The following is a 24,612-nucleotide window of genomic DNA, read 5'->3' as shown; positions in this document are numbered from 1 at the left end:
GGGGTGGGGAGAAAGGAAGGAGTTCACGCTTCATTTTGATATCCTGTTTTTGGCCTTTATTTTTCTGTGTTTTCGCCTTCCGTAGCTTAGCTGTCCTTTGTGTTTCTCCCCCTCTCGCCGAAATGCTGTTTCTGTGAACGTAGTCGCTGGTTTCATGGAGGCTGAGGAAAGAGTCTGGGGAGACCGAAAGTTTTTAAGCTCCTCAGGCACAGAAGTTTCTTTGTTCGGTCGGTGAAGGTATTGAACTGAAACTGCTCGACTCCGTGACTCTGGTGCTTCATCTCCTTACCTTCCAAGACGACTGCTAACCCTGCGAGTATAATTAACTTCTCAGGAAATAAGAAAGTCCTAAAGGAGGTAGTATCTTTTATTTAATCGAAAGATGTTGAGGCTTGGTGCTACCTGTGTCAGCCGTTTCTTGTTTATCTTTCACCTTGTTTTCTGGAATATCGGTTAGTGTCTGGCTGGTCTTCTTCAAGACAGATGTTACATTTCCTTATAAAAATGTGCTGTCCTTGTCCTCTGTAAATGCTGTCGCAGTTTTGCCCCTCGACTGCTGCCGCCACCTCTCTTCCTCCCCTCCAACCCTTCTCTGTCCTCAGGATGACGAGTTGGACTGCATGTTTTTCGGCTTGTATAGGAGAGGTCTGTATTGCATTTTGATCATTGCAAACTTTATCTTAAGAACCTCCATTAAAAAAAAAAAAAAGCTAGCTAGTGGTTGACTTCTTAAATGTTTGTGCAGTTGAGCCTCCAAGTTAATGTAGCCTAGTTTGGTTTTGATGACCACTTTCTGCTTTATCATTTTTGAAAGGAGTCCTGTTTGAACCTGTTGAAGGGGAAGCTAAATGTGAAGTTCTGGTGTAAGGTTTTGTACTGCTGGTGCTTGTTAAGTTACGCCAACTAACTAGTTGCATATAGCGAAAGCAATATTGCTCACCACAGATTCATTTCACATGCCTCAAAGAGGCAATTATTGGTTAGTTCTTTTGTGAAGGCAAGGAATTTCTTGTATTGTGAATGTTCAAAATGAGCTAGAAGCCATAGCTCTGTGCTAGCTTATTTAAATTTTTGTTCCTGTTTGTCAAACTCAAAAGCAGCATGTTGGTCAGATAGGATGTGTGTGCTTTAGTCTCTCAAGCGTCTGAGATGTGGTGGTATTTGTGACGCTTGAACAAAGTAATTTCTATGCAGAATTTTTAACACTCCTACAGATGTAGTTCTTTAACAGCATCAAGTAATGTAGTGTTTGATGAAAAAGTTATTAGTCCAACTCCATCCGTTTGATATACCGTGAGGAAAAATGTTAACATTTAACTGACCTAAAGTGGCTTCTATGGCTGATAACAAGTAAATGATTTGGCTTGTGATTTATGGACTTACCTTTCCAGGCAGCAGTAAGGGTCATTCTTAGGCATCAGAGCGGGCTGAACAAAATAAATGGCAGTGAACTTTGGTTGCCTTATATGGCTGATGCTTGGCAGAAAAGCAATGAAGTCTAAATAGAGTAATCCTTTTACAAAGAACGATCACTTTCCAAAGCAGTGTTTCAGTCCCAATAATGACTTGAGATTCTTGGAGGGGGGGGGTGGGGAATTGTAGCAGTGCATGACAAATTTAGTTGTAAACCACTATGTTCATAATGGATGCAATTTTGTTTCTTTTCAGACCTTTTGTGTTTCTCATGATGCACTTGATATTTTTCAATGCCATGTAGAAGAATAGATCCTTGTAGTGGAGCCACAACTTTTTACGCTAGTGTTTTGTCACCATGGTAGCTATGGATAAGGCCCTTTTTAGTGATGAAAGTGTAATTCAGTACTGCTTACAGCTAATGGTTATATCATAGAATGCCATTCAAGTCATTAACATAGTTTAGGGGTTATGAAGGAGTGTATTCTTTCTTGAGATCAACCATCTCAACTAAAAATCAGTCTGACATTGATATTTGTATTATGAATAAAGTGGTTTAAGTATACACGTGGTAGCTCATGTTGCTTGAAACAACACTTTCATAGGTACATGTCAATGGCTTGGGGAAATGTTATTTTGACCTGGCTGTTCCTTGCTCATGAATTAAATTAAGCTCAAGTAAACATCAGTAATTTTAAGTAGGTATGCTTGCAATCAAAGAGCTAGAAGTTACAGCATATGGTGTACTATGGAGTATGATTATGATGATTATCATGTTAATAAAAATATGAATAGATTTGTCTTCTGAATAAGCCGCCCAGTAGATAATGTTTGGTGTATATGTAGTGCTCTATAGGGTATCCATTTGCATATCACATTCATATAGAATTGATGAGGGGGCTCCATGGAGAAAGTATTATGGATTGAAAGTTGCACAGTGTATTAAGCTGGTGGTGTAAGAAAACCAGCTTATGGTTATGATTTGTCCTCAGTGGAATTCGTTCAGAGCCTGTAGTCCCAGGCATGAAGAGCCATGCTTGGAACATCAAAGCTAAGGAGAAGCTTGCACATATGTAACATACCTTATACATAGCATGTTAGCCGTAGGTTCTGGAAATAGAACGGGATGGGAGCAAATTCCTCAACTCAGCTTTCCTGTAGGGGTATAATGAATCAGTGGCTGTCTGCTTTGTTTTCTTGTTTTGTTTTTGTCCTTCCTGCTCCCAAGCAAAAAGGAAAATCTTCTAGGGAAAATGTTACGTAAAGATCAAATGGCTGATACGTCGTCTCTTCAGCAGATTCTCCCTATGGAGTAACCTGATCTGCTAAAGGAGGGTCTGACATGTACTTGACATAGAGGAATTGCAAATCTAATATTTTCCGAATGAGTAACTAGTTGAGTTGACGGAAAAGCTACTCTTATGTATATGAAAATAGTAGACTGTATTCCTATGTGAGCATGCAAATGTTGATGGTGACTGTTGATATGGGTAGTTAAATGTGAATTATCTGGGAAATGAAGATTTAGAAACATTGCTATTTTACCTTGTCAACCTCTGAGAGTAAGTAAAACAATATGTCAGACAACACTTTTCACGTCAGAATGGAAACACTGAAGGTAACATGTTTATCAGTTTGTGCAGTAAAGAGTCCGTAGATAACTTCTCCCCGCTTCCCTCCCCGCCACTGCCCCACATGTTTAGAAAGTGCAGTGTTTGTGGTAACCTGTTACGTGGCTAGCTTAGTGTCTTTGGAACATCTGTGAAGTCCAATGCACACTTGTGAGGTATAGGTTGCATTTTCTACAACTTCTAAAAGTTTAACTGATTGCAAGAATTTTGCTTAATGTTTTGAATGCATAGGGAATATCTTGTTGTTAGTGTTGTGGTTAGCTTGTGAACAGTTCTTGGCTGCTTGCACAGCAGACTCTGGTCCAGTTCTGGACAAGAAGTACTTTTTTCGGTGGGATGGGGGCTTGTGAAAGCTTCAAACGTATTTCCTGCATTTCTTATAGTTCTCTTCACCTATTGGGGACTAGCTGCAGTGTGCTGCTGAGAGCCCACTGTATCAGCACAGCTGGCATACTTGTCTCCTGCTGAGTAAATATCGGTAAAAATAAGTGGGCCTAAATAACGCTGCCTGGTGTACTTTAGTAATAATTAATTGTTAAGCAATTCTGTTGAGTTTAGGATTATAAGGGAACAGGTGATACATAGAGAAACGTGACTGCTCTAATGACAAGATAAGTATGGGTTTTTTTGAAGGATTTTTTGTTGTAAAAATATTACTTTATTGAAATACAGCCTTAATTTCTAATTAAGAATATAATGTTCATGTATTGTGAGTAAAACCTTATAAATGTTAAGATTTCAAAGTAAGGATGCTGATTTAGGGAGATTTATAAATCCCATCTTCTGCCTAAGAAAAATGGAGAAACTGAGTATTGCTATGCTGGAATTGGTGGTATTTTTATTATATACTAATCTTGGGATAATTCTGCTTTTTCTGCTGCTCTCCCTCATTAGTTACCACTTCTTTTTAAGATACTTGTTTCTCTGATGCTTAAATTTCAATATGGGTATTTGGCTTATTATTCTGTTTAGTTTCACCTGTACTTCCCCTGGAGGTGATACAAAAGCATGATGTTTCAACGCTAAATTGCACCTTCCACCTTTAAAAATACATTGTGACTTCACATAATTGAGAAATAAAGCTAAACAAACCTCTTCATTTGGTCTAGTGAAACCAAACTGAAGTGTACTTACATTGGAGAACATCAGCATTGTGACTAGCTTCCTTAGGGTAGTTTAAGTTGAAAAGTAGATTAGTTCTTTCTGTATCTGGAACTAACTTGTAGATACTTGATACTAAGCGATCATTATACATAGGAACAAAAGGTGATGAATAAGCAGAGTCTGAGGACAATGTGAATGATCTTGGCTGCTGTGGCTGTCCTGGAAGTTGTAATAATGTCAGAAGGTAACCAAGCCTTTGGAGCTTCATGTATTTGAAGGCTCAATCTTGTTAGATAAGAGAATATGTATTCTCCTCCCCTCTTAAGCCACTTCAGAAGATAATGAATGGGATGCCCATAGTCATGAAAATGGCCAAGAAAACATTAGGTGACAAGTCTTGTACAGAACGTTGATTAAGGCAGGCAGGGGAATGCTTTGTGCCTTCCTGTGTTCTGTATCAGTCCAATGATTAGGCACAGGCTAAACCCTAAAGATTACTTATGATAGTAAGGACAACTTCTGTCCCTGAAAGACCAAAGCTACCAGAAAGAAGGTGATTCCAAAATGCACAACTTTTTTCATAGTTTCTCGATTTTTAAATATACAATATTATATACTTTTGCGTCTTTTGCAAATAGAACTATGGTTCCTCAAACTTTTGTTTCAGGCTTTTGTATAATTGAATTCTGCAAGCATAAGGCTGTATTATATATGCAAAGTAAAACAACTGCTAAAAGCAAACATTCTTTAAGATTCCCATATTTAGATGCACATTGTGAGAAGAATAACTGGAAGAAACTGTAGATCAGTATCTTCAGAGTGATCAGTTTGGAATTTGCTGGGTGCATGAGCTCCTTTTCCAAACAAAAAAGTCTTCTAAGCATACTGAATTCTCCAAGTTTGTATAGTTCAATACGTACAGTGCTGTGCTTCGTATCTTGTAGACCCCGTCATGAAGTTCACTGGGGTGGAATGAACAGAGATACATACACGTGGTCCAGGTAGTGAATGGCCTGACTGTTCTGGACTATCGTATACTTCAGTGGGAGAGACTGCAGCTGTCTGAGTAGAATTTCCTTTCTGGGAACAAACAGGTAGGAAGGAAATACTTGTTTTAGGAGTGTTGAGTTTTGTGTTCTCTTGAACTTAAAATTGCACTTCAGAAGTAGATGGTTGGGGTATAGTTGTCTTCCTGTGAGCTTCTAGTGCTCAGTGGCTGCTGCTTGTGTCAGTTGTCTGGGGCTAGCTTTAGGAGTAGAAGCAGCTCTGAAGTGGTTTGAAGTGTTAGTAAAAGTTACAAATACTTGAAATGAAACACTTATAATTTAACTGTTAATTTGGAATGGGTGATATTTCCCTGTGAATTGGCCAGGGCTTTACTCCCCTTGGTGGGGAAAGCTCCAATGTTAATAACTAAATTAAAAATATTTGACGTTCTGTGAGTGTGTTAAAGGTAGCTGCAGAAGGATGGTCTTGGTGTCTGAAGTACTGTGCTTCGAGTTTTACTGCTGCCTTTGGAGCCTTCTCATCAGTTTTCAACTCTAGTTGGCATGAGAAGTTCCCATAGCAGCTGCATAGGAGGCTCTGTTTTCTCAGACAGTTCTGGAAGAAAAGTTTCATGTTCCTCTTAGTCCTCTGTACCATAATGTGGTGTATGAGTTTAGTATAGTTGCAGAAATTATTTCTTCAGCCTTCCTTGCCCTCCTTGTCCTTGGAGATTTTCAGTACATATCTTCCAAAACTTCCAAGCCTCCTAAGAAGGAGAGGAGAGGGCATAGTTGCTTCCAGCTACATCAGTACATCTGAACAAATGTCTGAAATGCAATGCCAGATGCCTGTGAATGTCAGTCACAGGTTCAGTTATCCAAAATCCAGTTGGCAGCCAGTCACAAGTGGTGGTCCCTGGGGCTCAGCATTGGAGCCGGTTCTGTTTAATGTCTTTACCAGTGATCTGGACAAGGGGATCAGGTGTACCCTCAGTACGTTTGCAGACAACACCAAGTTGGGTGAGAGTGTTGATCTGCTTGAGGGTAGGAAGGCTCTGCAGAGGAATCTGGACAGGCTGGATTGATGGGCCGAGGCCAATTGTATGAGGTTCAACAAGGCCGAGTGCGGGTCCTGCACTTGGGTCACAACCCCATGCAGCACTACAGGCTTGGGGCAGAGTGGCTGGAAAGCTGCCTGGCGGAAAAGGACCTGGGGGTGCCAGTCAACAGCCAGCTGAATATGAGCTGGCAGTGTGCCCAGGTGGCCAAGAAGGCCAACGGCATCCTGGCCTGTATCAGAAATAGTGTGGCCAGCAGGAGCAGGGAAGTGACTGTCCCCCTGTACTTGGCACTGGTAAGACTCCACCCCAAATACTGTGTTCAGTTTTGGGCCCCTCACTACAAGAAAGACATTGAGGTGCTGGAGCGTGTCCAAAGTTGGTGAAGGGTCTAGAGCACAAGTCCTATGAGGAGCGGCTGAGGGAACTGGGGCTGTTTAGCCTGGAGAAGAGGAGGCTGAGGGGAGACCTTATCGCTCTCTACAGCTACCTGAAAGGAGGTTGTAGTGAGGTGGGTGTTGGTCTTTTCTCCCCAGTAACAAACGATAGGATGAGAGGAAACGGCCTCAAGTTGCACCAGGGGAGGTTTAGATTAGACATTAGGAAAAATGTCTTCAAAAGGGTTGTCAAGCATTGGAACAGGCTGCCCAGGGAAGCAGTTGAGTCCCCATCGCTGGAGGTATTAAAAAGATGCGTAGATGTGGCACTTAGGGAAGTGGTTTAGTGGTGGACTTGGTAGAGTCAGGTTAACGGTTGGACTCGATGATCTTAAAGGTCTTTTCCAAACTAACTGATTCTATGATTCTAAAATGACTATGGATGTCATCTTAGGTGTTTGGATTGTGGAAAGTGTTTCCAGGCTTGACTGGAAGACTTCTGGTAGGCTGCTAAGAAACTTTTTAAGAACTGCTGCTTTTTCTGCACATGTGACTAGTCATCCTGGCATTACTCTCCCTGGGAGGAGAAATGGTGGTTTAGAAGATCAACCCAGTTGTCAGCAATTTGATCAAATTACTGCAGGTCTTCTGTCTTTACTTACAGGTAACCTGAGGCTGGGATGGAGGTTTATATTTGAAACTGGGTATCGGAGAACTCTTAAATAATAGTTCTAACACAAATTACAGGGCTCTTTTCCTGTATGGAAACGTTATGCTTAATAGTCTCTGTGTGCTTATGCATGCTTGTCATTAAAACAAACAAAAAAGCTTGGCTGCAGAAGTATTTACAAGGTTGAGGCCTGTATTTTCAGTAAAAGTAAACTGCAAAGTATGGCAGCATAGTAGTCTAAATCTTTCAGTGACTGAATTGCTCTGTACTCACTTTCCATGCTCATGTTACAGAGTATTATATGCAGGTGTTGAATTTACTTAGTTTCTATTTGGCCTATGAGGTAGGTGTACCTGAAGGAGGAGATGAATGTGCAGACAACTGTTGATGTGGACTGATACCCTGCTGCTGGTATGTTTGCTTGCTGTGGCAGATTAGACTGTGGTGACCTGGCATATCAGCTTGGTAGTTAGCTCCTTTTAGGAAGACATACTTATTTTGGGCTATTTCTGGCCACATAATCATAGGTTATGTTAACTCTGGAGCCGTGGGTCATTTAATTTCTGAGGTGCTGTATATTTTTGGGGGGTTGGCAATAAAGTTCATCAGCAATAAAGTTCATCACTGAGGGAGAAAATTCAAAAGTTCACATCTTTCTGATTTATAGCTATCCAGCCTTTATACCATTTATTTCAGTTGTGCTTTAGTAAACTTACACAGGGTGATTTATTCTAAGTAATTCATTAATTCTTTAGTAGATCTCCTTCTGGGAGTAATTAGAGGCAGAGGGAATTGAGTGTAGAATGCTGGAAAAAAATATTTGGAACAAACCTAGAATTTTACTTTAAGCTCACTTTTGTTGGTTCACATATGGCTGTTGGGAAACTATTAAAAACAAGGTAACAGTTAAGGTAAGGACTTAACTCTAAGCAGAAAGAGGAGAAAAAGATGGTTAAACCTATGTGTTTCCATCCTTTCTGGGAATGTGATGGGAAGGGGAAATCAGTTGGAACTCTGAATTTGGCAAGCCGTCTGGCTCTGATTTTGACGGATAAGATCAGAAATGTTGGTAAGGGGGAAGGAGAAACTATCAGAGCTTTACTATTTTACTATACTATTGTTTAACTATAGTGCATCTTATTTGTGTCTTTTCTTTTAGGAGACTTTTTTTTCTGAATGATGTTTTGTGAGGGAGGGAGCTTTCTGTGACTATTAGAAAATCCTGTTCCTCCAGTGCATTATTCTTAATCTAGACATTAATGCTTTGGGCCCAGTACCAGAGATTTCATCTCAATAAATGAAAATACAAACAATACAAGTACTAGAAAAGCAAGATAGACTTAAAATATATTTTAATAGACTTAGATGAGAATAATTTACTCTTCTGCTTGTATTTTTCTGGGTGAGCTCCTCTATTATTCAAGGAGCACTTATTTTGTCTTGCTTTACTGAGGCAAAGCAGAAGTGCTGAAGATGATGGCATTCCTGTGTGCTTTTGCAATGCTGCTCTTACTAGAGAAAGACAGTAGAGCAGGCAAACATTTCTGTGGGATTTTCCTGTGGGAAATCGGTGGGACCTGTGAGAGAGGTATTATCAAGATTTGAAATGTCTTGTAGCCTTTCATGACATTAGTGTTGCTGAATTGGTTTTGCAGCAGCGGCCTGTGACGCCTTAAGGCAAAGATTATGGCGCTGTCAATGGAGCAGGTTAAAAGAAATTGTGATGGGATGGGAGAGAAACACCTCTTTAATCAATACTTTTTTCTCATCCTCTTTCTTACTTCTCTTCCTATACATAAACCAGCTGATCAAGAACCAACAAAAGCTGGTCAAGAATCAACAACCAAAACAAAACTTTTAAAACGGTGCTCGCTTTCTCTTCTCTGTCCCAGATGGAGTGAGTCCCTGCCTATTTCCACTGAATTAAAATTTGCTCATTTTAGATCCATAGATCATCCATCATTCCATTTGTGTTAAATCTTGACAAAGTTTTAAATTTTGGCTTCAGAGTATGAAATATCTACAGAGGAATAACCTTCACTCAAAATCAGAATGTTACTCATTTTCCCCAAACTTGTATTAACTTCCTTTTAATCTTCGAGAAGTCTGAAGGGAAGTAGGCACTGGACAATTCAAATTATTTGAAATCATAGTTATGAAATTTTCTGATATTCCTACATTGTGCTATTCAGTTCCATTTTCCTATTCTGAGAAAGAGGCTGACATGTTAATAGCAAATCAGCACGGCACTGTCCCACTTCTTACTTCAATAGTGTCAAAGTAGTATTATACCTCTTTTTTTCTCTTGCTAGAAAGCACAGGATGTCAGAAGTTAAGTAACACTTTAAGCTGGGTTATTACTAAATCAACTTTGAATTCAGTTTTGAGGCTATAATTTGCACTGTCACAGGAAAGAAGAATTTTAGTTCAACTTAAACCTCCTGTCAGGTGAAAAACTTGGGTTTTTTTTAGATAGTGTATTAACTATGTAGATAACAGCACTTTAAGAGAAACTCTACTTCAGTATAATTGTCTAAATTCCAAGTAATTCTTAAAATTTTTATTATAAGCAGTAAGCTATCATTCTTCCCTATCTACAGAGGCAAAAATACCTTGGAAACCATTAAAGAATAGCCTTCTGTTAATTTTGTTATAATAGTTGATTGTCTGATCTCCAAAATGCCTGATGTAGTAAAATAAAAATAACATAACATTATTAAAGAATAACATATTCTTTTTAATTATCATCTGTTGGCTTAGAGGAACACAACACTAAGTAAAGAGAAAAATAATTTAGTATGAAAATATTAGCTTAAATGTTTCATTAATGTGTTGGGAATGAAAAGAGATTATAAGTTGACAAAAATCAAATTACCATTGTGAGAGCAAAACTGAATAGATAGAGGACAAGAATAACAGTGCTTAGCCACATGGGAGATGTGGAGGATCTTGTGGTTAGAACCACAGTTAATGCAAAGAAGAGTAATTCTTGTGTATCAGAATTGTGAGCAACTAATTGGAATGGAGCAGGATTTATGTATCAGTTGTAAAATGAATGTAGAGGAAGACAAGAGGTACAGTTCAGGGATTCCTTGAATCAGGCAATTCCATATTTGCCCCAGGATGGTAACTGTTAAACCTGCTGAGAATAATGTTGAGCTAATGTGTGTCATAATTATTGTATAAACTAGAGGGAGAAGATGCTTACAATCTGGAAGAGTCTGATTTTTTTTTTTTTTTTTTTTTTTTTTTAAACTTTGGGCCTTTATAGAAATAGGGGTGTTCCTTATCATAGCAGTGAAAAAGGTGTATTAAAGTAAAACTCTTTGTAAAGCTGCATTATAAATAAAGGCTTACTGGTTTTAGTACTGGATTTTATACTAAACAAATGTAAAAGGAAAAAACAAACCAGCTTGTTGAAGTGAGTAATGCTTACAAGACAGAGACAGAAGTGTTCTTTAAGGGGGAAGTATTCTAAAGTAAAATGGAAATCCAGTTGTATATGCTACTTCTTTAAGTAGTGACTTTAATTAGGGCACTGCATAGTGTTTTAAGTGTCAGGATGCATCTTTATGTCGGTTTTTTGGTAGGATATGTGGTTTTGAAATCTAACAGTCCCAAAATGGGGAATAAATACACAGATCCACATGAACTCCTCTTTTTTGAACTCTGATCTGTGAATGTGTTTCCATTTGTGTTCCTGTTATCACAGACTGAATTGTGTAACCTGTCTAGATTTGGTCCAGCAGTTTTTCTGGGCAGTCTATCCATCTTAGTTGCTAGAGGGTTTTGAGTGTGGATCCTCCTCCCATGTACCTAACCTCTGCCTGCTTTGTATCTGAAAGTCTCTTACTGTTTTGGGCTTGCTGTGTTCTTCTGACCTCTGTTGTTTGATCCATCCTAGTTTTAGCTAGGAATTGGGGCAATTGCTTTTGTTGGGGGAGTGCATGTAAAGCAGGACATCAGGGGCTCTTTTGTCATAATATATGGACTGCACAATTTAGAAAGCAAAATAATGAAGTAACCAGGAATCTTCTGATAAGAGATAGTTCCTTTTTTTCCCGCCCCCCTTTCTGTTTTCATTTGTGCTGAACTGTTATGTATGGCAGATTGCCTGAATTTGTGCAGGCAATTAGGTAGAGTCTGGTTAATAGATGAGAACTTTTCTTGTATATTGAAATACTGCATATTTACAGCAGTGCAGCTTGCTTGTTTAAAAACCTTTGGTATCTGCTGCAGATGGCTGCATAGTCTAAGGAGTGGCTTCCTGGCTGCATTGTACATGAAGTGCCAAACACGATGAGAGCAGTTTTGTTCTGGAATGCCAAAATACATTGAATCCGTTCAGGAAGCAACATATGTCAAATGAATAAAAATATCACACTCATGCAGAACAGAGTGTGGTAGCTATGTTTTTCAAATCTGGTTTCTTTCCTGAATTAGGGGGTTAAAAAGGACTTCTTGTATTGAGGATAGTATTAAACACCAATTGCTGACTTATAGTTTTTCAGCATTTTTACTACCATTTGTTTCCCCATACCCTATTTTTTCTTTTGATTAACGTATGCCATAGATGGAAATTGAAACAAGGAGGCTATCAATAGGAGTGCTGCATAGGAAAAACACTATTATGTTTTCCTCCTTGGATATCTAGGCCTGTGCGCATTATACAGATTTTTGGTGGGGTTTTGGGTTTTTTTTTTTATTTGCTTGATTTTGGTTGGAGGTTGTGTTTTTCCTCTTTTTTTTTTTTTTTTTTTTTTTTTTTTTTTTAAGGCTGGTAGCTTATATGTTTCTTTACATCACTGTGGGAGTTGTATGTAATTGCTTGATACTGCAGAAAACCAGCATTGATGAAAATAAAAATGAGCAGTGAAGGATGTTGCTTCCACCCAAACTCTTAATTCCAGCAAATTCTTGAGACAGGAAGTGGGAACATTTGCAACTTCTAGGTCCAAATATTGCAGGATTTTATTATGATAAAGAAACAAGCCCAGGGCAGTGTGTTTTATTGCATATTACTTCCTTGTTTGCAAAGGAGGTGGTACTCACTTTGATTCCTCCTAGTTGGATGGCAAAGATAATAGAAATTGCATTGACAGAAAAATACATGTCTCTCTAGAAGCTGTCATTCCATCTGATCAGTTTCTAACTAATATTTTGCATAGATCTTTCTTATCTGAAATAATTTGAAAACCTTGATTTTATAGCTCTCTTAAACACAGAGGAATGAAGTATGTAACTTTAAAGCAATTTTGCTTGCTCTTTCTAAAGGTGGTTTTTCTCATTTGCTTCTTCTCTTCCATCACTATGATTAGACATACAGTTAAAAATTAAATTCAGTGAATTATCTTACGTAAGGTCCTTACTGGTGTTCTGTTCTGTGTAAGAAGTGATAGGTCCCTGAAAGAGGAGAGAGTAAGAGCAAGTGTTTTTGTAGCTGTGGAAGGCGTGGATTTACTTAAATCAAATGTTTAATAATAACGTAGCTTCAGCCGAAGCCTGACTATAGCAGAGGCTATAATTACTGTCATTTCTATGCTTTTTTTTGTGATATTAAGAACTCAGTTGTGAAGCAGAGTTGGAAGCTTGACATGTTCCTGTCTCCTGGATTAAAAGAGGAGGTGCTGGTGTTTCTTTTTCTGTTTTAAATTCTACTCTTCCCACTTCCTGAAATTTTTAGCTGTCCCATAGTGATGATACCACCAACTAAGTATGTGCTCATCTGCTGAGAGATGAGGTGTACAGTCCAAAACAACTTCTGGAGTTGCTTGTTTTTGTCTAGGTCCACATCAGCTCGGTTCTCGTGTGGTTTTGTATTTGTTCTGGCAGTCCACCTGTCTTCCCTGATCATGATGTGTGTTAGTTTGTCTGGTCTCAGCCTTCTTTGAGATAGTTATGAGAGAATCTATAGAAAACATATTCAGATGTACAAGAGCTTTCCTCCTTCTAAGCTTTTGTTCTCCTGTGAAGTGTGGTTTTTATCTTCATTCTAGTCAGCAAATTTTGTATTTCATAAATGAATAGTGGTCCCACTAGCTAAAGGGAGGCCTGACCCGCTCAAGCACAATTCATTCCAGTGGTTCTACTCATCTCCCAGGTAGCAGTGACTACTATTCTGTAGCTATTGAATTGTAGGAAGTACCAGAAATAGTAGCACAAGGAAATGTTCTATCAGGTCTATGTTTTCCTTTTGTCGTTTCGTGTTTCTGAAATGTACTTCCAGGGCACCATAGCGACTATCTATGGGTGTCCGCCTCCTCCTCTCAACTTAATGGTGTCTTTTACTTATTTAGAGTCTGTCCTGGTTTGCTGACATTTTCGGTGTGAAATATCAAGCTAAAAACTTATTCCCAGTTCAGTCCTCATCATCACTAGTAACAGGAATTAATTTTCAAATGAACTTGGAAATTACTTCACACATCTGTGTTCAGGTTGGACTTGCTACCATCATAGTGTTAAGGGAGTTCCACAAAACCTAATCTTAACACAAGGTTGGGTTTTGCTGTTCAGAACCTGTAAATGGTGGCAAATTGCAGTACATCTACAAAAGTTATAATATATTGTCTCTTCTCACTGTTTGACCAACTTAAACTCTCATCAAAGCCTTTGCCATTTCTGGTTTTAATAGACAAGTAAGGCTATGGAGTCTACTGATTTTTTTTTTTTTTTTTTTTTTCCCCCCCTCTTTGGAGTTCATTCCAAATTTTCTGCTAACATCTTTCTGTGCTGTTGGTAGTGTTGTAGAACCAAGTTCATGGATTTATCCAGTATCTTTTTTATTATCTATCCATTAAACAGTTGTCTTGATTTTTTTTTTTTTAAGGTACTTTGCAACTTCTACTTTGTGTGATTTTATTAACCATGACATATAATTGATGCGACTTTAAAAAGCATATTGGCTGTTACACTTTGTTTCATCTTTGCTTACGGTTTCTTCCTTGAACATGTCCCTTCTCCTTAGGCTCTCTAAGACATTGATAATGTTGACTTGGGAGCAGACCAGAAGAAAGCATCATGGAAGAATTTTTTTTTTTTAATTAAAAAAAAAAAAGCTGTTTCCATTTCTTCCTATCAGAATTCACTGTTAAGTGTGTTTTTCAGGTGTGTGATTTGGGTGGCTCTTAGTTAATCAATTAGTAGGAGGGGCAGTAGAAGAGGAATTTGTATGAGAAGCTTATGTGCACTGCAGAGATGCTGGTTTCATCCATATCAATTATTAGACTTGCTTTACATCCAAACACCTAAAAGTTAACAGAAACTATCTTATTACATGGACTTCATACAGGAGGTGCATCTAGATCAGTGGCACTGTTGTGTATTTCAAGTCTCAATTTTTCTTTTTACAAATCTATTCAGTATTCAGGGTTTGAATTACAGGTTGATATTCATTGAATGTTTTTCTACAATTCTTTTTTAAGCTTAATATTACAATTAGTCCCAACTGAACAAATGAAACTCTTTATCAAGAGCACTTCTTGAAAAGGCACCTCCTTGTATTGGTCACTTTGGAATTTAAGAGGGGTTTTTCTTTGGTTGAATGAAAGTAAGCGTAAATAAAATTTTAACTTACCATGTTGGGGATGATGGTCTGTTTTGTATACTTTAGGCTTATTCCCTCAAGCCTTTTATAAATATGAAGCATTGCTTCATAGGCAAGTAATTGACTTTTTGTTGCAAAAACATGTGCAGCACTTGCTGAGCATGGGTGTCTTGCAGTTAAGAAGACCACATCCTGTAAATATTTCTTTCAGTTCTGAACTCAGAGTGTAGAACACTAACTGCTGACATAGTCACTGTCTGGACCATAACTATTTACTGACCTGACTGAGTGTCTTCACTTCTTGGTTGCCTGGAGATACTTGTCATGGTTAATTTTTCTTTTTTAAATTATTTCCCCTTGCTCCCTCCCCAAACTTCTTGTCTTCACTGGTTGATTCTTTCAGGAAAAAAAACGCCAAAACTATGAATTCAAGGCAGACTAAATTATAAAATCTGACCCACATGAGTGAATTTTGCTACCGGTGTATGCTATTGTGAGCATTAAAATATGCTTGCATATGGTTTTTGATACATCTTTTTCATACTGCAAGAAAAATATCAGTAATAATGAAGCTATCACCTTTACTTTAAAGGAGTCTTAATTTAGAAAGCGTGTGACTGAATGTATAGTTCTGCTGCATCTCCTCTGACAGTAGGCAGTACGCTTCCTCTTTCCTTCCTGTGCTGGTCCTTTGCTTCCTATGTGAAGACTTGATATTGAAGGTCAGTGAGTTGATAAGCAAGCTGATCTAATTAGAAAAAAATTCCCCCCAATATCTTGTAGGCTTAAGCTTTTTGGGTCAGTTACTGATTGGACTCATGGTGAGGTTATGCAAACTCTAGATCTAGTAAAAGGCAGGTGTGAGGGGAAGGCAGGGCTTACTCTTTCTTTAGCAGTCTCTAGTTTGAATTAACCACAGTGGGAATTGACTTGCCTTTTGAGTTCAGTTGCTGGCTTGGAATAGTCTTTCACTTGATCACAGTAAATGTGAATTTTGCTCTTCATTGTCACTGATTTGATCCTCAGTAATCCTTCCATAAAAGTCAGAAGTGCAGTTAAAACCTGGGATACTTACCCAGTTATGACTCTTTTGAGGCAGATTTAAAGTATACCACCTCCTATCTTTTCTGCTTGCCATAGGCAGGCTGACTTCTAGACTTTGGACAGTAGGCTGGAAATTTCATGCTTATCTGTGAAATGGTTTGTAATTGCTGCAGAGGTGGGAAATAACTAACCATGGTAAGAACTGAAATTGGAAAAGGAGAAGAAGCAATGACTTTTCTCCTGAGAGCTACCTTGCAGAGCACTTGCTGTTGAGACTTTTATACCTAGTCTCTTCAGTTCCTAGGGTTTTCTGGTGGCTTTATATTTTTAATTGTCTGGAGGGATCTCTTGACTGAAATGTGTAGGTCAACAGTATTTGAATGTGGGATGCTCTGCTTTCAAATTAGACATCAAGGCTACTGTGAATGGAGAATTGACAGGTGGTGAGCAGTCAGTATGATTAGTAAACAAATTCATATGTTATGTATTATCAATGGTAGCATGATGGACTCAGAAATGTCTGTTACTGATAGTGTGGGATGCCATTACTGTATTCTACTTTTTCATCTCAGATGGGCAATGTAGAAGCACCTTCAAAAATGCAAGATAATTTAGGGGGCAGGGGATGGAAGAATGGAAGGCATTTAGCTTCATTGTTCTAAAATCTGGGAGATTTGCAGCCTGGTTGTGAAGGTGCTGTGTAACTGTAGTGTGGGGCCACGTATAGTAGTCTCATTTGGTTGTCCTGCACTCATGAAGTGCAGGTGACAGAGCTTCTGATCTTTCTCTCCTCTCTCCCAGGAGGGCCAACCAAGCCCACAGAGCAGGGAGAAGGTGGCATTGATGGGCATGAGGTAAACAGAAACAGATTTTTCCTGTGTTGGTGCCAGCTTTTTAAGATTCTGATACTGTGCTTATCTGTGCTTCTCAGAAGAGACTAGAGTGATGTGGAAAAGCACTAGTGAGGTTTTTGTCCCCTTTCTGACAGAAGGGGGGAAAAGTATTCCAGTTCCTATTGTCTCAAATAAAATTAGTTTCTTGATATCTGAGTTTAAATCATTGTTTCCTGCAATGCATTTCTTAGAGGCACTACATGAGAAACATTTGAGTTGTGTGGACTTTCTACTTCTAGTCACACCCGTGTTAGCAACAATTACATCTGCAAGAGAGCTTAGCTGGACATTGCCTGCTTACTGGAATAGTAACAGGTTAAATAGATAGTTTTGAAAACATCCTTAAGCACATAAGCTATTTCTCATGCCAGTAGTTGTCTATTTGTATGTTCTGCTCTTTAATCTGCAAAATACCTGCGTGTCTTCTGGTTGATTAAGTATTTCATGTAGCACATCAGAGGAAATGGTGATTGCTGGAAGATAATTTCCTTTGCTAGGGTGCAAAGATGGAAACAAAGCGCAGCAGAATTGTTGTGGTTTCAGCTGGGATAGAGTTAATTTTCTTTCTAGTAGCTGGTATGGTGGTGTGTTTTGGATTTAATGTGAGAATAATGTTGATAACACACTGATGTTTTTAGTTGTTGCTAAGAAGACTGGAGGGGCACAAGAAGTTGGGAGGGGACACAGCCAGGACAGCTGACCCACACTGGCCAAAGGGGTATTCCATACCATGTGGCATCATGCCCAGTGTATTAACTGGGGGGAGTTGGCCTGAGGGGGAATGCTGCTCAGGAACTATTTGGGCATGGGTTGGCGAGTGGTGAGCCATTGCATTATGCATCACTTGTTTTGTATATTCCAATCCTTTTATTGTTATTATTGTCATTTTATTATTGTTATTATTATCATTATTAGTTTCTTTCTTTCTGTTCTATTAAACTGTTCTTATCTCAACCCACGAGTTTTACCTTTTTCCCTCCGATTCTCTCCCCCATCCCACTGGGTGGGGGGGAGTGACCGAGTTAGTCACTTAGTTGCTGGCTGGGGTTAAACCGTGACAAGAATATATTAAGTCCCAAATTATTTTGAACATTCGAGTTGAGAAGATACCTTATATGTTAGTTTTTCTTTCAAATTATGTAGTGCAAGGATTAACCTATGCAGGATTTGGAGACAGTGAATTCTTTCCTTAAGGTAGTTTCTGAATGGTGATCCGCATACTTGAGAGGAACTACTGTAATGATATTAAATTCTCCGAGACTGAAATTTTATCTTAGGAAACCAAATCTTGGTTTCCTAAGATAAAATGTGGTACAGAGGCTTTTATTTTTTCCTTCCCCACCCCCCAGATTCAAAATATACTAGGATTTTTCTTAAAAAATGCATTCACGGTCTAATTAGGAATTAAAAAACGAAGTGTCTCTTGACCTTGCAAGTGATCATGAAACAATTGTACATTTTTTCATGTTTCCTTCATGTATCTACTTCACTTGTGAGAGTCTATCTGTAACAAGAATCTAGAGTGTGGTAAATTGGAATCGACTCTGAACCTGAGGGCTTGTGTATCTTTTTTTGGCATAACTTCATGTTTGTATTCATCCTTCCCCCTCCTAGTGAGTGACTGAAGGATTAAGAACTGCATTCACTTTTTCTGGTTTTGAAGTCACCTTTTTTCTGCATTTTTCCCACTTAAAACATGAAGTAGAATTTTTTTTTTTTGGGTGCTGTAGTCTTGACTCTTTTAGGGAAGAGTCAGAGTTTTGAGGGACTGGAGTCTAGTTTCAGTGCATCTGTCATGTCTGAAAACACTGGGCAGAAAAGGTTCATGAAAGATAACTGTGTAGATATTTTTACATTTATTTATTCTGCTGTGTGATTAGAATACATGTTGGACACAGCTTTTTCAGTATATGTGTATATATTTATATCTATGTATCTTGAAATAAGAGGGAAAAATGGATATTTTAAGATCCCTTAATTTTAAGATCCAGAATAGAAATGACTCTTTCTTTGCTAAGATCGTACATTTTGTGGTGGTGTCAGTCTTGGTACTTGGATGTGAACTGTAAGTCTTGCATGCTGAAATTATAGCCAGTGGTGAAACTGATCTTAGTGAGATTAACATACACTGCTGAAGAGGGTTCCCTTCCTCCCCTCCCCTCGAGTCATTCATCTGGAAAAGAATTTAGGAACCAATGTCAAATTTCTGTGTTTAGGTTGTGTAAAAACTAGTCCAGCTACTCAACAGCAAGTACTTAAGCTCACAAAGTACCTGCAAGTTGATGCCCTTTCCTGTCAATCACCTAGCTTCCAGCAGTCTGCATTTCTATATAACTAAATTATCTATTAACATTTTGAAGGATAGTAGTAGAGTATGTTTAAGCACTTCTTACTGATTTTGTTAAAAGTGGAAAAAAATACATGTCAGAACAACTTCTTTTAATATAGGCTAATTTTTGTGTGTTGTCTGTAATTATATGGATCCTCTGTTTGTCCCACTTAATGGAAAAAAATCAGATACATAAAGTATTCAGTTGCTTTCAGAAAGTAACTGTGGAGAACATTTGTTTTGTTTATTCTGTTCATACCCAATTGCATTAATGTAGATGCTAAATTATCAGTTTTGTATGTGTACTCCTAGTAACCATGTTCATGATTTCATAAGTTCATATTTTTCCCTCATTTTGGACTATGGATTCAGCTAAACTATGCTTAAAAGAAACCTAAATATCCTTCTTTGTCATGGTAGATGAAAAAGGAAAGTGAAGAATCATGTAGTAGTAAATGATTTTTTTTTTTTTTCTGTTCCTTGTGGAAGCAAAATGCTAGGTTTTAAACATAGATCTACCAATGCAGCAGAACTGACTAACGAGTATCTCAAATATAGTCAATATCTCAATGGTCTTTTTGACCCTATTAAAACTTGATTAATGGAATATTTCTAATGAATTTTGCTGCTTTAAGTGATCATTTCCATTGCTCACTGCTATCAGTAATTGTACCTATATTGCTAGGATAGTGGTGTGATGATGCTTCTTGGCTTTGTGTGGAATATGTAATGAAATGAAAGTAGCGTCCATTATGATGTTCTACCTGGCATCTTCCTCCAGTCAGCCTAGTCAAAGTGATAGATGGCCTTGGATTATAATGTAGTATTACTAGTGATTTAAGCATAGGCTCTAGGATATGTTATTTCGGAGTCTGAAAGCAGTTGATAGCACTTCACTTTCTTTTTTGCAATAGCTGAACAAAACTTCATATAGCTAGGCAGACCCTGATCTTTCATGTTGTAGAGCTATTGAAAAAAAGGAACAACAGTAACAGAGGACTAGAAACAGAGTACAATGAAAAAAATATCTTCTGGTTTTTAATTCACAACTTTTTTTGAAATGCAGCATGATTTTCACAAGTGTGGTCGTGGAGTAAAAGCCAGGTTGATTGTTCTCCTAGTTGTCTTTGCAGCCACAAAAATACTTGTTCTCTGTCAATTGTTGTCTGCAAGAGATGATTTTGTGCATTCAACAGCATGAATCTATGTAGTTCTGAAAAGTCCTGGTTGTTCATAACTCTTTTGGAATGAGTTTATAACTCAAATGTAATATGAGTGCTTTTTCATACAGTGACCTGCCCATCAGGGGTTTGAGTTAGAATGGGTTCTTGCTGTTGATTAGGCAGCTTGTGTTTTAATTAAAAATTAGGAGTATCTGATAATGAAAAAGTTAGAAGTAGACTGTAGCCTTAGTTCTACTTAATTTCTAAGTTATGTTGTGGGGAAAACTTGCATTAGGGGAAGAACTTTCAGAGCAAAAATCTAAAGGTGTGTAAAATGCTTATTTTCCTACTCCTCTCCAACCCTTAACTTTGGGGGTCTAGCTTAACACTGAGCACTTGTAGCACATATGCCAGGGTAGTCAATTTTTTATTAAAGAAAAAAGAAATCTTGAATTTTTGACTTAGTAACAAGAAGGTGCTTAATGGTCATGGGAAATACATTGCAGTTGCCAGTGGAGTTAAACTGATGCCTGTCTTTTGAACTTTTGTAACAGTATCTTATTTGTCAGTAGGGGGAGAGAACTGAGGGTGGAGGAGTGTTCAGTCCTCTTTTCTGGTCCTTAGATAAGGCTTAGATAATCATCTTCTATGTAACAATCTGTGCAATTGTCCATTGTTTATATAGCCCTACAGTTACTGTATTCTTTTCCTTGCTACCTGGGATATAGTGGAAGTGTTGGTGATTGAACCACTAATGGAGGGTACTGCAGAATTCAAGACTTGATGGAAGTAGTTGCAAACTTGAACACGTAATCTGGAAGAGTCAGCATGTTCAACAGTCCACTGTCTATCTATGAGGATGCCACTTACATCTCAAATTGAATTGAAAGTTTAACCTTCTGTGGAAGATTGCAAGACAAGGGAGAGGGAAGTTATTCAACTCTTCTTAGTTAAGAGCCAAGAAAGCTGTTTCAGTCTTTATATCTAGAGCAGCAGTTCCTAAATGGAGTGTGTATGAAGGGAGTTGCTGGCCAGATATAAACTTGATTTAATACTACTTATGTTAGTATTTTCAGTCATGCAAAAATTTTGGCTGTAGGTGGGAAAGCAGTAGGAAAATTTCAGAAGGAAAGTTCCAGAGCCACCACTATAAGGGACAGCAACCCAAATTTTTATTCCTGAGCAAGCCAGGAAAGTAGCAATATAGTCATCAACCCTGGCATTCTTCAGTCTCTAGCTGTGCTGGCCATGGCACCATGGGGAGCTGATACCAGCAGTGTTTTGGAAAAGGTAGCTGAGATATGTTGAACAATTGTATTAGTATGGAGGTTTTAGAGTTTGTTACATCTCACAGAGCGTTCTGGAAGTGGCAGAAACAGCTATTTTAATGATGATTTTGTTACTGCTGTTTGTCTTAGAAGCTTTAGGAATCATGAAACTCAGTTTCGTGACTGTATATTGAATGCTTTGTGAAAAGAGTATGCTAATAAGGATCTGATGTCCTGAAGAATCTTTTTCTTTCAGGAAAGATGCCAGTTATCAACTTAGAAACCTAGATGTATTAGACACAATATTTTTTTTTCTTTTTTGGTGGGATGTATTTGCTGTTTTAAAAGTGGATGACAAAACCATTCTTCCATAATTTATTGGCCTTTCTTTCCTCTGGCTGCAACAAATGTCATCATGATGAGGCTATGGGTGTGTTCCATATACATCTTAGACTTACTGCATTATTCCGGTGTACTAGCCAGGACCACATAATAAAACTTTGTATCCTCAACGTATAGAGTATATGGCAGAACTCCACAAAAGCTCACCAGGCAGAATAAGCTTCTCAGAAATAGATCCAACTACTTGTAAGCAACTGTTTCCACTCTTGCCAATGGCTGTGGCTGCAGACTTTCAATAAAACCTCATGTTAAGCTAAATTAAAGGCAGCTGGCAGGTCCAATTAAAATAATTGCAGCTTTTTTAAAGCCTCATCTGTTGCAAGGAGTTGTATTTCCCTATGAGGTCTGTGGGAGTATTTGTGACAGTGTGGGTGGTATAGATTCTCTTTCAGAGAATGTACTTGAGACTCACCAGAACAGCAGCGCTTTAAGAGGAAGTCATCCAGTGGAGGTCCTGCACATAACTTCTTGTTGGTTTTGGTTACATTTTGTTAACCTGATAATTGCATTAAAATTCCACTTATGTAAATAACAGAGAGGGAGCTGTTTTGAACTCAAGCTTGCTAGCAATGCATATGTTTTGGTTTTGGCTGGCATAGAAGGAGGAGATGATAATCAGTTCTACCTTTTTTTGTGTTTTGGCACACTGCTTTCTCTGTTTGCAATACTTTGAGATTTGGCAGAGGACAAAAATCAGTGATTGTAGAATGCTAGTTGTGGTGGTAAGTTACCTATTATCACTTCTGTGTCTTCTGTGTTTAATTCTGATGTAAAACAAAGTTAATGTGTGGATTTGAAACTGTCTTAGTTTTTGTGCAAGGCCCTTTATACCTGTCATCTTGAAAACACTTCTTAATTCTTTTTCACAGATCCATGTGGATGGTTTAATAAACTCTGTTCTGCGTCCTGGTGATTCTGTGGTCCAAGTTCAGAAACTGATTCAGACTCCTATGGTGTGAATTGGCAGTGGTGGAGTGATTCGGGTAGGTGACTGTCCAGATGTGTTGAAGGAGATAAAGGGAAAGAAATGTTTTGGGTGCACTTACTGTTTCAGTTACTCTACAGTGTACTGATAATATCTCCTGTCACCCTCACATGTAAGAATGACAAACTTGTTTTAAGTGCTGAATTTGTATTACAGTAGCTTGTAGGGAAGATGCATAAGAACTGTCAATTGTTGTTGCTTTCTGGGATATTCACTGCAGTAGCACAGTCTTGAGTCACAGAACATTGTCTGGGTGTCTGCAGTTTTAATATGTTGATATGGCCCTGTGTGAGCACTTGTGTGTAGGCAACTTGGCTTCCATTGCTTCTGCTGTCATTTTCTGCATTATTTGTTTACTTTGAATGCTATACAATCTATGCAAGGTAGTAACCCATTTTATGGTAATGTATTCAGGTAGCTCTATGCAAAAAGTAAAAGCAGTTTCAGACAAATACTTCTGCCCTGGGTAAGCTAACTTAAATGCTATTATCCTATCTAGAGAAAGGTTAATATGATTGGGGTTTTTTGTTTGTTTTCGGGGGGTTGGCTTTGGGGTTTTTTTTCGGTTGCAAGTATGTACTGTTTTGGTTCTGTATGCTTGTTACATTGTTAGTGGTATGTTTTGGGGAGGCTGGGAAGGAGGGGTTTTTTGTCGTTGTTTAAACTTATTTTTAATCCCATAATTCAACAGCAGATACACATAGCTCATCGTAAAGAATTATAGGGACAACTTAACCAGAATGATGTGGCATTTTTTTTAGTGTGTGCCTAATTGAAGTACCACAAAAATCTTCAGTAGGTCACAGTATGTTTTGATCTTAATATACTGGAGTAGGATCTCCAGTAGGATAAGTTTGATATTGATGTACTGTCTTAGTCCTAATTAGGACCTTTGAGCAAACACATTTTTCACTCTGCTTTCTCCATCTCTTGCTCTGATTCAAGAATGTAGGTAGAATACACTCACAAGTAACTATCCCCAGAAAATACTTGACTTCTGAGACGGGAAATATTTTAATAGCAAAAATACTGTTTTAAATGCTTAATAGTATTGTCGAAATGATATGCTTGGAAATGCAGGTGTCGTGACATTTAAATTAAGAACCATTATGAAAAGATGGTACAGTGTTAGAACTTTTGCTTGAAAGTGGGTTTGTGGGAAAAGAGTGGGTTTTAATAAAAAAGGTTAGTAAAGAGGAAAGGCAAGAATATTTATTTGGAGGATCAGACTTCATTTTTTGGAGAGGAAAATCCTAATTATATTTATTAAAATTAGTTGTTATTCTGTGTGAAGGCTTCAGAATTACTGTTTCTGTAGATACTTGGTTACAGAGAATTGGATAAAGTGCTATTTTTCTCTATTAAACTTTTGAGATTTCTTTCACTGTTCTCTGGCTAGTGAGTGATACTGTGAAGAAATCATCACAAAAGAGAAGTGATTTTATCATGTGGATAGGCTGAGACTTTTAATAAGCTATTACTGTCCTATTTACTGCCAAGCTAACAATAACAAAGCAGGGAGTTCAGGCAACAGTGCACAGCTTGGATTTAGAAAGGGTCCTTTCCTTTGTTAGGCTGTTCATATTGTTCAATAACATTCCCTGATATGTATAAGAGAACAGGCTGATTCACATGTTTGTTGAGAATATTTTATGTTGAATTAGAATCTTGTTTTATAATCCTAGTTTCATTGTTGATCTGCTTGTTTTCACATTGAAACGCTTATTAGGTCTTACTAAGATAATT

The 24,612-nt window shown here is 38.1% G+C and overlaps 1 protein-coding gene across 11 annotated transcripts in view; it reads left to right on the top strand.

The window, feature by feature from the left end:
• ERBIN (erbb2 interacting protein) overlaps window positions 1–24,612 on the top strand; it is a 127,785-nt gene that overhangs the window by 770 nt on the left and 102,403 nt on the right. For 7 of the 11 annotated variants that reach the window (XM_030003887.1, XM_030003891.2, XM_041120757.1 and 4 more), the window contains one exon: window positions 22,751–22,864. The exons of 2 other annotated variants lie outside the window; for them this stretch is intronic. The gene's annotated coding sequence lies outside the window, so the exon portion shown is untranslated. Of the gene's footprint in view, window positions 1–85; window positions 358–22,750; window positions 22,865–24,612 lie in introns of all 11 variants that reach the window. 2 more of the 11 variants (XM_030003889.2, XM_030003890.2) reach the window with 2 other exon arrangements.

This window comes from Aquila chrysaetos, chromosome Z (assembly GCF_900496995.4).
Source record: "Aquila chrysaetos chrysaetos chromosome Z, bAquChr1.4, whole genome shotgun sequence".
NCBI classification, from domain to species: Eukaryota; Metazoa; Chordata; class Aves; order Accipitriformes; family Accipitridae; genus Aquila; species Aquila chrysaetos.
This window is presented reverse-complemented; position numbering and strand designations above follow the sequence as displayed.